A 14,174-nucleotide genomic window follows, 5' to 3' on the forward strand; every position below is an offset into this window, starting at 1 on the left:
AGAGATGTATGAAAGGGAAAGACATCGGGGTGGAAGAAGGTATAATTACATGATTGGTAGACATTGTGATCAAGAAAGTCATGATGACAGGATGAGAAGATGGCAGAATGCGAATATGACTGATGGTATGTTTCCTCTGAGAAATGCTGAAGAGACGAGTGGCAGGATATGTACAGAAAAGAGAAATAACACTGAGTCAGAAGGTTATAGATATGGAGTGAGTGAATCAGAAGATGAAGTGCTGGAGGACATGTTCTATAAAAATCCACCCCCATATCAACCGAATTCCACGTTAATGATGCCGAGTGCACCAGTAAAAGAAACTGTAATGAATAAAAATTTTGAGCAAACGCCACCTAATTTGCTGAAAATGAATCCATTTAAAGATTCTGAAATGCCACAACCCGTTAGAACTGGAAATGAAAATTCAGCCGAGTTAGCTAGAACTACATTGGAATTAACTGAGAAAATTAGAGAGTTAACTAAGAATATGGAAGCTGTGACCGTACCTGTAACTATAGGGTCGGTGATGCGTGTCTTTGATAAACAGAAGGCTAGTGAGCATTGTTTAACAGTTCCTTATAATTGTGGTAGGTAAAAAGAGACAGAAAGAAGTGGTTCCGGAGGAATGAATGGAAGAATATGGCAGGAACATCAGGGTTAAGTACTCCTAAAAATGTAACTGTAAATCAAAGTCCAGCGAGTAGGACACTTATGACAACAGAATCAGCAACTGAAACCCCAGGGAGAATACTGGATAAAATAAAAACCGAGACAACCCCTGAAGGTCCCACATCTGAAGAAGTAAGTGATTGGTTAAGAAGTTTACAGAGAAAAGATACAGAACCACAACCTTTAGATGTAGCGAAATTAAAGGCAACATTAGAAGAATTAATCGTAGGAACCATTCCAACTGAAAAATTAAAAGCATATCAGGATGAGGAGCTAATGTTCCTCTGCAAAAGTATAACTTGGAGAGCGAGAACTTTGCATGAAAAATTAGAAGAAACAGCGAGTGAAATGGGAATTGATTTTGAGAAAATAAGGTCATTGCAAAAACCATATAGGGTAGATTTTTCCAAAAAGTATATTGAAAACTTGAATACTGCAGGAAGGTTGAACCAAATTAAAGAACTGATTGCCTTGCTAAGGAAATGGGGTGATGTGGATCGGTGGAAAAGTAGATGGTTCCGAACAAGAGAGGAAACTACAGATAAGGCTTTCTCAGCATTCCCGGTGAGATAAAAATTGCCAGTGGTAACAGAATGTCCCATGAGAGAAATCCCAGGAGGAGGTTATGTGCATGTCCCTTGGACTAGACAGGATATTTTGTCGTTTACCAATGATTTCCCAAGGGTAAGAGAAAAACCAGTTGAATGGTACCGACAGGTAGAAAGGTTTGTCAAACTTTCAAAGGTGTTGTGGATAGATCTGAACTGTGTTTTTGATATAATTGTACCTGCAGATTTATGGGCAGAATGTAGAATTACAATAGATTGGCCAACGCAAGAGTATCCTAGGGATCCTAAGATGGGAGCCCCTGATCCGGAAGTAATGAAAAAATATGATAAGGTAATTACCTTTTTGAAAAATAAAGTACCTCCGAAAGAAACTGACTGGGTAAAAATTGACAGAACTCACCAAGAGGCTAAAGAATCTGTTCATGCATATTATGAGAGGTTATTGTTAGCTTTTAAGCAATATAGTGGAGATGAGAAATTAAGCGAAAAGGATCTGAGTCATTTTGTGTACAGATTTGTTTATGGTTTAAAGCCTGAGGTTAGTGAAATGATCAAACAACATAGAGTAGATTGGCAGAATAAAAAGATAGATGAAGTGTTACAACATGCAAAATATTTTAGTGATGAAATTGAAGCCAAACAACATAAACTGAAAGAAAAGGCAATGTGGGCACATGTTAAGGTAGCTGAGCGACAAGAAGCCCAGTTGATCGAGCAAGCTAATGGTATGGGCCAAGCAGAACAAAAACCTAATATTGGAAAGGGAAAAGGACAGGTCAGCATAGAGGAAGCTAAAAAGAAGTGGCCATGTCATAATTGTGGAAAATTAGGCCATTGGAAATCCGAGTGTAATTTCTCACCGAGAGCTAATGGAGAGAATTCCTCATTGAATCAGCAGGTGCAGAATGAGGCGAGTTGCCAACCGCCGCGACAGCAGCAGCTTGTTGCCCAACAGTGTCAGGTGCCAAAGCCACTTTTTCCACAGCACGTAAATCCTCAGAGATACAGTAATGAGACAGGATTCTACACCGAGGAACGAGTAACAAAGCTACCGCGCGCTAGTGCTGTTTCGCAGTATTGGCTGCAACGCGATGAGTGAGCCAGAGGAGAGTTATTGACGGTGCCTAGGAGAGGAAGAGGAGAGCGTACTTGGCGCAACTCTAGAGGTAGACCAGACAGGACTCTTTGTGGATGGAAAGCTGAATGAAGAGAACATTACTTTCCTAGTAGATACTGGTGCTACTCGTTCAACTGTTACATAAGCTGACGTTAAAAATCTTCCTCGCTCTGGTAAAACAATCCAAGTAGTTGGGGTCTCAAATACACAGATAAGAGCTTATCTTACGGATCCTGTAAATGTTAAAATAGGGAAATTCACTGACATGCATCGATTTGTCGTGTGTAAGACTAGCCCCGTAAATCTGTTGGGGAGAGATTTGTTGTGCATAATGAATTGCACTATTTTCTGTAACCCTGATGGCATAGCTTTTGAAACTCCTGATGAAGACGTACTGTATAGAATGACAAACTTAGAACCTGAAATCACTGAGGCTTTTGTTGTATTTGATCCGGAAGGATTGCCTCAAGAGTTGAAGAAAACCGTAAAACCCAAAGTATGGGATTTCACAGGAGAGGATATTGGATTGATAAAAAGAGTAGATCCTGTGAAAATAATTGTAAAAGAAGGAGTAAATTACCCGAATAACCCTCAGTATAAACTAACACCAGAAAAAATTGCAGGAGTAACGCCTGTAATTGACAGAATGATTGAACAAGGAATTCTGAGACAGATAATGACTAGTCCATGTAATTCTCCGGTCATGGGTTTAAAAAAACTGAATGGGACTTTTAGGATAGTACAGGATTTGAGAAAAGTGAATAAAATTGTTGTTCCATGCTGTCCCATTGTACCGAACCCTTCGGAAATCCTATATCATATTCCCCATGATGCAGAATGGTACACAGTCATTGACTTGTGTCATGCTTTCTTTTCTATCCCATTGCACCCTGATAGCCAACAAATTTTTGCGTTCCAGTTCGGTGAGCATATTTGGGCATGGTGCCGTATCCCTCAAGGGTATGCAGAAAGTCCATCAATATTTAATCAGATTCTAAAGAAGTCCCTGGAAGATTTAAAATTGCCCGAAAGTTCAGTGCTTGTGCAGTACATCGATGACCTATTGGTGGCATCGAAGACGTGAGAGGCATGTGTGGTGGACACAGTTGCACTGTTAAATCATTTGGCTGATGGAGGACTCAAAGTATCCCCATCGAAATTACAGTTTTGTCAGAAAGAAGTACAATACTTGGGTCATAAGATTTAAAAGGGTCTGAGAAAGGTGACTGTGGACAGGATTAAAATAATAAAAGGAATGAGAGCACCAATGACACAAAGAGAAGTCAGAATGATTCTTGCATGGTAGGATATTGTCGCCAGTGGATCAGCAACTTCTCGCTGATTGCAAAACCACTGGTACGCTTAACAAAAAGTGATGTAAACGATCCCCTTGAGCGGAATAAAGAAGAGATGAAAGCTTTTAGACAATTGAGAGACAGCTTGTGTGAAGCACCAGCTCTTGGAATACCCGATTACGAAAAGGAATTCGAGCTCTATTGCAGTGAGAGAGATGGATGTGCACTTTCTGTGTTGGTACAAAGGCATGGAAGATTGAGACGACTGATTGCCTATTTTTCAGCTGTGTTAGATCCCGTAGCTGTAGCTTTGCCTGGTTGTTTGAAAGCTGTGGCAGCCACGTGTAAAAGTTTGGAACAAAGTGAAGGAATTGTGATGGGATATCCTGTGAGAGTGTTTGTGCCCCATGATGTGGCAATCCTTTTGATAAGGAGCAAGACTCAGTTCATGACGCATAGTTGTGTAACCAAATATGAAAAGGTCATTTTGGGTTCTACAAATGTGAGTCATGTAAGGTGCACTAATGTGAACCCATCGACATTACTACCTGATGCTGTGAATGCGGAAGTGAAGGATGATGTGGATCACGACTGTTTGGAAGTGCTTGATTTTTGCACCAAACCGCGTTCGGACATAAAAGATGTGCCTCTGAAAGAGAGTGACTATGTGATGTTTGTGGATGGGTCATGTTTGCGAACTGGAGAAGGGATTTTGAGTGCTGCATATGCTGTGTGTACTGTAGCGGCTGTGTTGGAAGCATCTTGTTTGAGAGGAGTACGATCTGCTCAAGTTGCTGAGTTGTTTGCACTGATTAGAGCATGCAAGTTGGGAAAGAGTTTGCGAGTCACTGTGGTTACTGACAGTCAGTATGGGTTTGGAGTGGTGCACGACTTTGGGCAGATCTGGTCCCAAAAAGGTTTCTTGACGTTAAGTGGAACTCCTATCAGAAATGCAGAAATGGTTGGAAAATTACTTGAGGCGATACAGCTGCCTAAAGAAATTGCAGTTATAAAATGTGCAGCACATACGAAGGGAACTGACTATATGTCAGCCGGCAATGAGTTTGCCAATAACATAGCACAATACTGTGCGCGAAATCAAAATTCCTTGAACCGTAATAGGGAGAGGGAAACGGAGTCATGACCCTTGATTTTTACTAACACTGTGAATACATGGGATGTAGTGAGTCAGTTACAGGAAGAGGCAGGGGAAGAGGAAAAGAAACAGTGGATAAAATCAGGATGTGCACCACGAGAGGCAGACAGAGTTTGGGTTTACCGTGATGGAAGACCAGTAATGCCTGATAGCATGATCTCTACCATGGCACGGATGTACCATGGGCAGGCTCACATAGGTAGGGATGCCATGATTAGACTTTTCAAACAGACTTGGTATAATGCAAAGTTTCGGCTTATAGCTGAGAGCCTTTGTCAGAGATGCCTTATATGCCAGCAATATAATCCAGGAAGAAAAACTGTGGTGAGTTTGGGAACCATAGGACGGGAGGGAGGTCCTTTCACTCGAATGCAGCTTGATTTAATTGAAATGCCCTCATGTAACAAGCTAAGATATGTACTGGTGATTGTCTGTCCGTTTTCACATTTGGTGGAGGCTTACCCGACCAGAAGGAATGATGGAGTTACTGTAGCAAAACTCCTACTGAGAGAGTTCATTCCTAGGTTTGGTTTCCCAGTAACGATTGAGTCAGATAGAGGAACGCATTTCCAGAATGAAATTATAAAATTGATTTGTGAAGCATTGAATGTACAACAGAAACTGCATTGTGCCTACCGACCAGCAGCTTCTGGAGGGGTGGAGCAGATAAATGGCACCATAAAAAACAGATTGGGAAAAATGTGTTTGGCCACAGGTCTGAAATGGCCAGATGTCTTGCCTCTGGTCCTCATGACAATTAGGTCAATTCCGGATAGGAACACTGGTCTGAGTTCCCATGAAATTATCATGGGCAGAGCAATGAGACAGGTTTTCATTCCTGTCAACAAACTACTGCCTATATCTGATGACTTTGTCTTGGATTATTGCAAAGGATTGGCTGATATGGTATATTCTGTGTTTCATCAGGTTGGACCAGATGCGACCACTCTTGAAAAGAAGCCAGCTCATGACTTGAGTCCTGGAGATTGGGTACACATCAAAGTACACAGAAGGAGAAATTGTCTGGTTCCACGCTGGGGGAAACCACGTCAAGTGATTCTGACCACAATGACTGCTGTGAAGTGTGCAAAGGTAAAGAATTGGATTCATGCCAGTCACACTCTTCGAGTCCCAAGTCCTGCAAATCGATCTGAAGAAGAGCATCAGGAAGCGTCAGATACCAGCTCTGAATCAGAAGAAACAAGAACAAGACAAAACCCAGGAGCAGGCGAAGTGGATTTGAGTCAAATTGTGGGGCAAGAGAATATACCACTAAGAAGACGACTTGAAATTTCTGATACCAGTTCTGAATCAGAGACAGAGCCAGTGGGAATACAGGAAAGAATAAATGAGAATTGTGAGAAGTTGGCCTGGCATATGCTGGTCACTAGTTATAGTGGCCACCTTGCACCAGTCCAATTTGACTCTTATGGTAGATAGGTTTAAGACAACCTTTTAAAGAAAGCTATCCTAGTTGTAGCTGTGGAGAGCAGCCTCCAGGCTAAGTCTCAGAGGAATGTAAAGCAGCTTGTTTTACCTTCTAATCTCTTGAATTACCAAATGAAAGGACACCACACAGGTATATATATCAAATATATATGTATTTATTTCTAGACACACTCTACTAATCTCTTTATGAGATTAGAAGTCAGGAACATATGCAAATATCAACGTTTCACATTACGTTAAGTACAAATATGGCTGGGGCCCTAGGGGCGTACCAGACCATATAACAAAAAAGAGGTTTAGGAAAGTCGACTTGCAAGGGGACCAGGCCTAGGGCCTGTAGAATCGCTGGGGCTTCACTAATCCATCCAAGGCAGGTACGTAAAAGACCCACGAGAGATGCGTGCAGTGTGAGAACACAGCCACAGGATCCCTATTGATTTCAATGGAGCAAGTCGCAGTTGGATTTTTAAAGTTTAAGGTTACTTCTAGGAAGTCTACAAGCAAGTCACTTACAAGGTAAGTAGTTCGAGGGCCAACACCCACAGGAGCACCGGAGTGCACAAGTTACCTCATCCAGGGAAGCCGGGTGCATAGGTGTCTTTTGGTGTCGGGTCGCGTCGCGTTGTCGTTTTCTATGAAAGCCGAAAAAGTTTTGCTGCTTGTGAAGACTTAAGAAGTGTCCGGTGGAATCCAAGGCTGGATTCAAGATGAAGAAGACCTGAAAGCAGAAGGGATAGTGTTCACAGTCACTTGCCAGTGACCCGGGGCCAGGAAAATGGATGCCCACGGAAGTCGGGTGATTTCAAGTGATCAAGGGTGTTTTGACTCTTCCGCCACGAGGTCCAAGAGGCGTGGACGACAGCCAGGAGCTGGATTCGGAGTGTCCCACAAAGTCTGCAGCTTACTGAGGTGTCGGCAACCGGATTGGAGCCAAAAAGCCTTGGCAACAGCAAGTCTTGTGGAAATCGAAGAAAGTCAGCGGTGCAGATCAGCAAGGTCTGAGGGATTCACCCATCAAGGGTAAGTCAGGGCAGGCCTGGAGCAACCAGGGGAGCTCTTTGGTTTGATGAAGAAGTCTTCAGAGGACCCACAAGCCAGCCGGCAAGGGATAGCGAAGATGCCTCGTGAGGATTCGCTTCACAGGAGTCCACGGTCACTCGGGACGAGGTAGGCCTCTGATTTTCGAGGGAAATCCTGCTGGAGGCTTGCACCACATGTGGTCTAATGCACAAGTTCGTAGAATGTCGTGAAGGGGTTGCACTTGACAATAGTGCACAGTACCCGGGTATTGCGATTCCTCGTCGCTCGTGGGGGCCACTCGCCTCAGCTCTGCTGGAGACTCACAATGGCCGTCGAGAAGTCAGGAAATCCACTTCTGGGGCTGCAGGGACTTCGGACTCCGGCGGGAGCGGGAAAGTTTGCGACCGTTGATTCAAGTTTTTGGTGCCTGCCAAGCAGGGGTGTCACTCCTTGACTCCAAGGGAAATTCATCCGTCTTCCAAATGTAATGGAACGTCGAAGGGCCAGGATTCTTCTTGTAGAGCGTTGTCCAGGGATATCTGATTTGCAATGGCAAGGTTTCCCTATCTTATAGTAAAGGAAAGGGAGGGACTAGCTCTATGACCACTCCTCTGGGAGGGTCAGGGGAGTGGGTGGTTACACCACTTCCCTTTGTCCAGTTTCGCGCCAGAGCTGGGCCAGGTAGACCTGGAACCTGTTTGAGTTGGCATATGCACAGAGGGGCCTACTGCTCCCCCAGTGCAGGACTTCAAAGCACTCTAAGAGTGCAACCACCCAGCCCCAATACACTAAATCATGTCTAGAAGGGGGTGACACCTCCCTGTGACAGGATGCCTATTGTTGGGCCTCCTCCACTGCGAGTTTCAGTCAGCAGCAGGAGGGCAGCCCAGTGTCTGTGCTGGTGGCATCCATTTTGTGATGCCAGGGCTTTTTCAGATTTCTACCGTGTTTCCACAGTAGGAATATGTCTTCCAGTCTAGAAGGGTGGGGTCATACTCCCACACCAGTTACTGGTGTGGAGGTATGATTCCAAGTTGTTTGACACCAAACACGACATGTTTTGATGCAGTCATCCCAAAGTTAGCATTTACCAGTAGGTTATAATGCACTTAAGAGTATATGGTTTAACCGCATCCACAAATAGCCACAGAGAATAGACTCTGCCAGCTGCAGAGGGGCCCTGCTCAGGCAGAGGCACCCTCTCACATTGTAAACCAAGCACCCTGCCCACAGGATTGATAGGGCCTGCCTTAGGGGTGACTGATAGGTTCATATGTGTGTGTAAGGTGAGATATAGGAACCTATACCTCAGGGAGGAGTGCTAACAGTACCTCACCCAGGCTGCAGTAGCAGGCTTGTGGTGTCAGATTTAGTCTGCTTCCCAGGGATGGCATAATACATGCTTCAGCCCCTGGTAGGCCTGTGAAGTACCTATGCCCTTGGTACCTAAGGTACCATATACTAGGGGCTCATAAGGTACCACAGTATCCAATCACTAGTGTATCTAATATGCACTCCAAGTTGTTTAAGGGAGAAAGCAGATAGGCGGGGGTCCTGGATAGCAGAATCCCAGCCAGACTAGTCAAAAACCATCAAAACACCAGGAAAAAAGCGGGGGCAACCATGCAGTCAGATTCCACCTTCCTACAAGAATACTGGAGAAACTGAACAAGTAATCTTTGGTAAGGGAGTCCTGAGTACAAGCACAAGAGAAATTCCGCCCGAAATCATAGAAATAGAAGGTGAGGAATTAGACACAGAGAGTGAGGGTAAGATAATTGCAGAAGACCCCCGAGGAGGTGTAGGGACAACACACACCCAGGTAGAAAAAGGGACAGTTCGTCAGCAGGAAGATTGCGTGGAAGAAACATGAGGAGGGATAAATGTAGATAGTGAACCTGAGGTCCTGGGGATAAAATATAAAGAAAGTAAAAGCCAGACTGATACTGAATCTGAAGAAAGTGAAGATGAAAACAAAGGGGAAGAACTTTAAGGAAAAGAGCTTGGAAAACGGAGCGAGAAGGGAAAGGAACAAAATTAAAGAGGCCGTCAAAAGAAGAAATTTGACCCAACAAACTCAAAAGATTGAGATACCTATTAACCAGAATAAAATCTTCTAATGCTGAACAAGTGAATGAAGTGTCTAGTCAAGAGAAATCAGAAGACACTGATCAGAAACACTTGCAAGGAGCCAAGAGGATAAAGAAACCGAACCAGAAGTACAAGTCACCGGAATGGACATATGTGGCACTTCCTGATATACAAGAGGAAGCAGATAGCCAAGTAAGTCTAGGAGTGACTGTGCAGGAAGTGGTTGAAGAAGAAGATTCGGAAATCCTGAGAGCTAACTTGTCTGATATCAGAGAAGAAACGGATGATCAGGAAGTTCTGAACCAAGATTGTGAACTATAAAGACAAAGACGATTCATGCATGGATTGAAATGACAAAGAAAATCACAAAGAATTAAAACTCCGGATGAGACACATGACCAGAAAAGAACCAAGTAGGCAATCAAAGCCTTAGGCTTAGACAAAGGTAAATTGTTGAAGAAAAGAGGCTAAGTCAAAAGACACTGATCATTACCAAAATGGCAGAGAAAATAGAAAACCTACATGTGGGTTTCTCCGAAAATGGTGTCAAATGTGTTTTTGTTGTACAGGATTACTAGTGCTTGTCTGGATCATATTAGCTATAACAATTTCATTTAGAGTAACATTTGAAGATGTAGAAAAACACACCGAAAACAGGACTAATAAGGGAAAGATTGATGAAATTCAGGTTACAAAACTGGTAGATAGAACAGAACTTCAAAAAGATAAATCTATAAATGATTTTTCTAATAATGTTTTCTCAAGGTTGCTGTACGAGTATGTAAAGACTATGGAGGTTAGGGACTGCTACGTCTGCGTGCAGTTACCTGCATCAGTATCAGAAGGTGTCACTTATCACCTTCCTTTGACATATGGGATAACTTGTAGTGTCTTAGCTAGTTTGTTTTATAAAACAGAAAAATTAGAATACCATTACACTGAGTTAGATAATGTTTTCTCGCAGATACCTGTAGTTCCTGAACTAAACAAGGTGATTCCTGGTAGAACATTAGGTGAATTCTTTCTGCAAACAAGAGAGTTAACTTTAGAAGAAGTGTTTACAAATAATCTTACTTGTATTTTGAGAAAAGAAGAGAAAGCTTTTCTGGACATGGTAGAGGGAAGGAGAGTTAAGATGCAAAGGAAAGTGTCTGGGGAAAGGATGGAAACAACTTTTTGGGATGTTGGAAAGGAAAATCATTTAAAGGGAGAAACAAATCCAGCAATGGCTTTAGATTGGCCCCAGAAAGGGAAATTGTGCATCAGTAGAGATAACACTGTCTGTGATAATTATTTTGTAGGTGCAAGTGAATGCCATGACTTATATAAAATCATGGGAGGATGGGGATTTAAAGGAGGAAATTATCCAGTATTCCCTGGAATACATTACATCTGCGGGAACAGAGCTTATTATAGGTTACCGGACCACTGGTATGGAACATGTTACCTAGGCCTGGTCTTCCCAAAAATATTTCATGTAGGAAGGGGAGAGGACGGTTTGCACAAAATAGGTAGGCAACTAACACGTAGAAGGAGGGAGAGTGGGTCAGAAATTATAGGTGATATTTTTGGAGCACTGATAACAGCAGTTAGAATATCTCTGAATGCGCCTAAAATTAGAAAAATGTCTACAGTTGTGGATCATTTATCATCCAGCACAGCTGGAGGGTTCTTACAGCTGAAGGGTTCTTAATGGTGAATACCGAAATGGTTGCCATGAGAGCTAGGATTATGCAAAATTGACTTGCCCTTGACATTATATTGGCTAAAGAGGGAGGAGTCTGTGAAATGCTGAAAGTGCAACATTGTTGTACTTACATTCCTGACGAAAGTCAAAACCTAAAGAAGTACATTAATATAACTGATTTGCATGAGGAAATTGTTCCACTGGAGGTTGAAAGTGTTTGGGAGAAACTTGGTAAAAGTTTTTCTACTATTAAGAATTTATTAACAAAATTAGGTAGTTCTTTTGAGGGTAAAAAACTGATACCTGTGACCTGAGTGATTATATTAGTGTTAATATTGAGATTAAGATGTGTGTGCATAAAAAGAAGAAAATTACTGTTATAATCTCCATCAATGTTATAATGGTATAGCCCATCCCCCCTCACTGCTGACCCTGTTGGTACGGCCGGGCAGTGGGAGCTCACCTTAGAATGTTGTGAAACTAAGGTTCTGTATTCAGTGTGGAGAGCGGATGATCAGAATAAAGAGAGTCACACTTACCTTGTGTGTGTGGTCTATACTTTTCATAACACTGGCGACGTCTGCGGAGGGGGCAGCTGGTCATCTCCCCTTTTACGTTGTTCTCTCCTGCTAAGTGCTCAAGTACTAGGCAGTCTTGGGTTGGAGTTACTGTTCTGCTTCTCCATGTTGGTGACTCTGTTCTTCTACAGTGGTGCTGTCCGGTCGACGTGAGGTGACGCTGAGACAGCTGGAATCCTGTGCTTTAAGGGGAAGGAGAACGATGGACTTCACATTCCTGTCATGTGGAAAGTGAAGAAATTCGCCTCAGCGTTCCTGTTAGGGATGCGTGATTAGCCCCGTGCGCCGATCCCTGGTGCCCAGCGGTTCGTCTTGAAGCTCCTGCTTGGTGGGTTTGTCGCGCTCTACCCCTGAAGCGGAGTGTTTTGCCATCGAGTTCAGTTTTGGAACAACTGCCTGTGTGGTGTCAGCCCCGGCGCTCGCCTTCGCCTGGCAACAGCTGTTTCCTGTGAGGCTGCCTTCCTGAGGAGGCGTTCCGCTCCGCCCTGCGGTGTCGTCTGCCGGCGCACCAGTACTCTCCGGGCCGGCCAGCAGTCTCCTTTGGCTCCGCCGGGAGGCAACATCTACCGGCGCTCCAGTCCTTTTGTTCCGGTCTGAAGCCTCCGGATCTACAAGTAAGGTCCAACCAGTTTCCTTTGTTCGTCTGTGATGCACGCACATAGTCGTGTGGTAAAACTCTTCAATGCTATTTCCATTGTGTGAATCTCCTCCTCTGTGATATGCACACAGGTGCTGTGCATCTCAAATGCCGTATGCATTAGCATGTTTTCTATCTGTGGCACGCACACATTCTGGTCAGTCTATGCCTATACTGCTTGTTTAAACTTTTCTTTGAAGCGAAGGTACCTAATCCACGGTGACACGCACACCTTTGTGCGTTTGGTTTGGCGTGACTCATCTGGCATGTTTTTGGAGGTGTAATCCTGCTTGTGCTTGCTTTGCTCCTCGCATAGGTCGTGTTGCCTCAAAACTGCACTTCCTCTGTTTTAGGTCAAGGTTGCCAGTAATATAGAGTTATATCTTGGTGAACCTCACGAAATGGGCACTCCTGGCATGAGTCAACCTCCGTCTTTCCTCAATGACTGTGGTGATCCAGAAATACATTGGAAAGACTGGACAAAGCTATTGGAGTCCTATTTAATCGCTATGGGGGGTGAAAGGTTCTCCCCGCTGCGCAAACAACACATCTTGTTACACAATTTGGGCGTTCATGGACGGAAAGTCTATGAAACTTTACCTGAACCAGAGTTGGAAGAGGAGGAAAATTTTGATGTGTATGACATTACTATGATGAAATTGGAGTCACATTTTGGTGACAAGGTCAATGTGGTGCTTGAACGCCATAAGTTTTTTAGTCGCACCCAAGGAAAGGGGGAGTCGATTAATAATTACATAGCTGCCCTGAGAGGTCTTACACAATTGTGTGATTTTGGTGACTTAAACGATTCCCTTATAAGAGATCAACTTGTGAGGTGTACAAATAGTGGAAAAGTACAAGAGAAACTGTTGGCGAAAAACCCATCCCTAAAGGATGCCGTTTCTACTGCACAATCTGTGGAGCACACCGCCAAGTGTGTCAGAGAAATGAAAATTAAAGAGGAAGTTGTGGCAGCCATTCAGAGTGAAGGGTCTGAGGGAGAAGTTTTTAAGGTTAACAATAGAGAAGGTTGTAAAAGCACACCATTTAGTAATCCTGGAAGGGAGTCCCAAGGGTTGAAATGTTTTAGGTGTGGCAGCAATAACCACCTGGCCAACAGCCCCTTTTGTTCTGCACGGGGGGTGTTATGTAAAAAATGCAATAGAAGAGGACATTTAGCCAGGGTGTGCAGGGAGGGTTCAAGTTCAAGTAGCCCTGCTAGGACTGTCAACACCAGTGGGGAATCGCAAGCTAGATTCATTTTTCAGGTGAAAGATAGCCAAGAAGTGGAAAGGCCAAATTATCCTAAATGTGTCATTCTCATTGACAACAAACCTCTTGAGGTGTATGCGGACTCGTGTTCACCTTTTACGTTGGTTAACCTAGCAGATTTTGAGAATTCCCTGGGGTGTGACAAGGGTATGCTGGCTCCCCCTGATATATCGCCTGAGGGATACACTAGAGACCCTATCCCTTTGGTGGGAATGGTTAGTAGTCACATAGACTTCAAGGGTAGAACCATTGTAGGCAATGTGTATGTAGTTGAGGGGTGCGAACCTGTTGGGGTGGAAACACCAGAAAGATCTGGGTATTATCCTGGACCCCAACAATGAGAACCAGGTCATCCTAGTAGACATTCCCAATAGCAATAACCTCATACAAGAGGCGTTTCCCGATCTTTTCACCGAAAAATTGGGAAAGTTAAATGATTTCCAACACAGAATAAAAGTCAAGAGGAGCGCTAAACCTGTGGTCCACAGAGCGCGACCAGTTCCTTTCCGGTTGAGAGAAGTCCTCAAAAGTGAGTTAGATAAATTGTGTGACATGGGTGTCATTCAACCAATAGAGGCATCAGAATGGTTGGCCCCTTTAGTTATTGCTTCTAAAGCCAATGGTAATGGTA

Source organism: Triturus cristatus, chromosome 1_1 (genome assembly GCF_964204655.1).
Source record: "Triturus cristatus chromosome 1_1, aTriCri1.1, whole genome shotgun sequence".
NCBI classification, from domain to species: domain Eukaryota; kingdom Metazoa; phylum Chordata; class Amphibia; order Caudata; family Salamandridae; genus Triturus; species Triturus cristatus.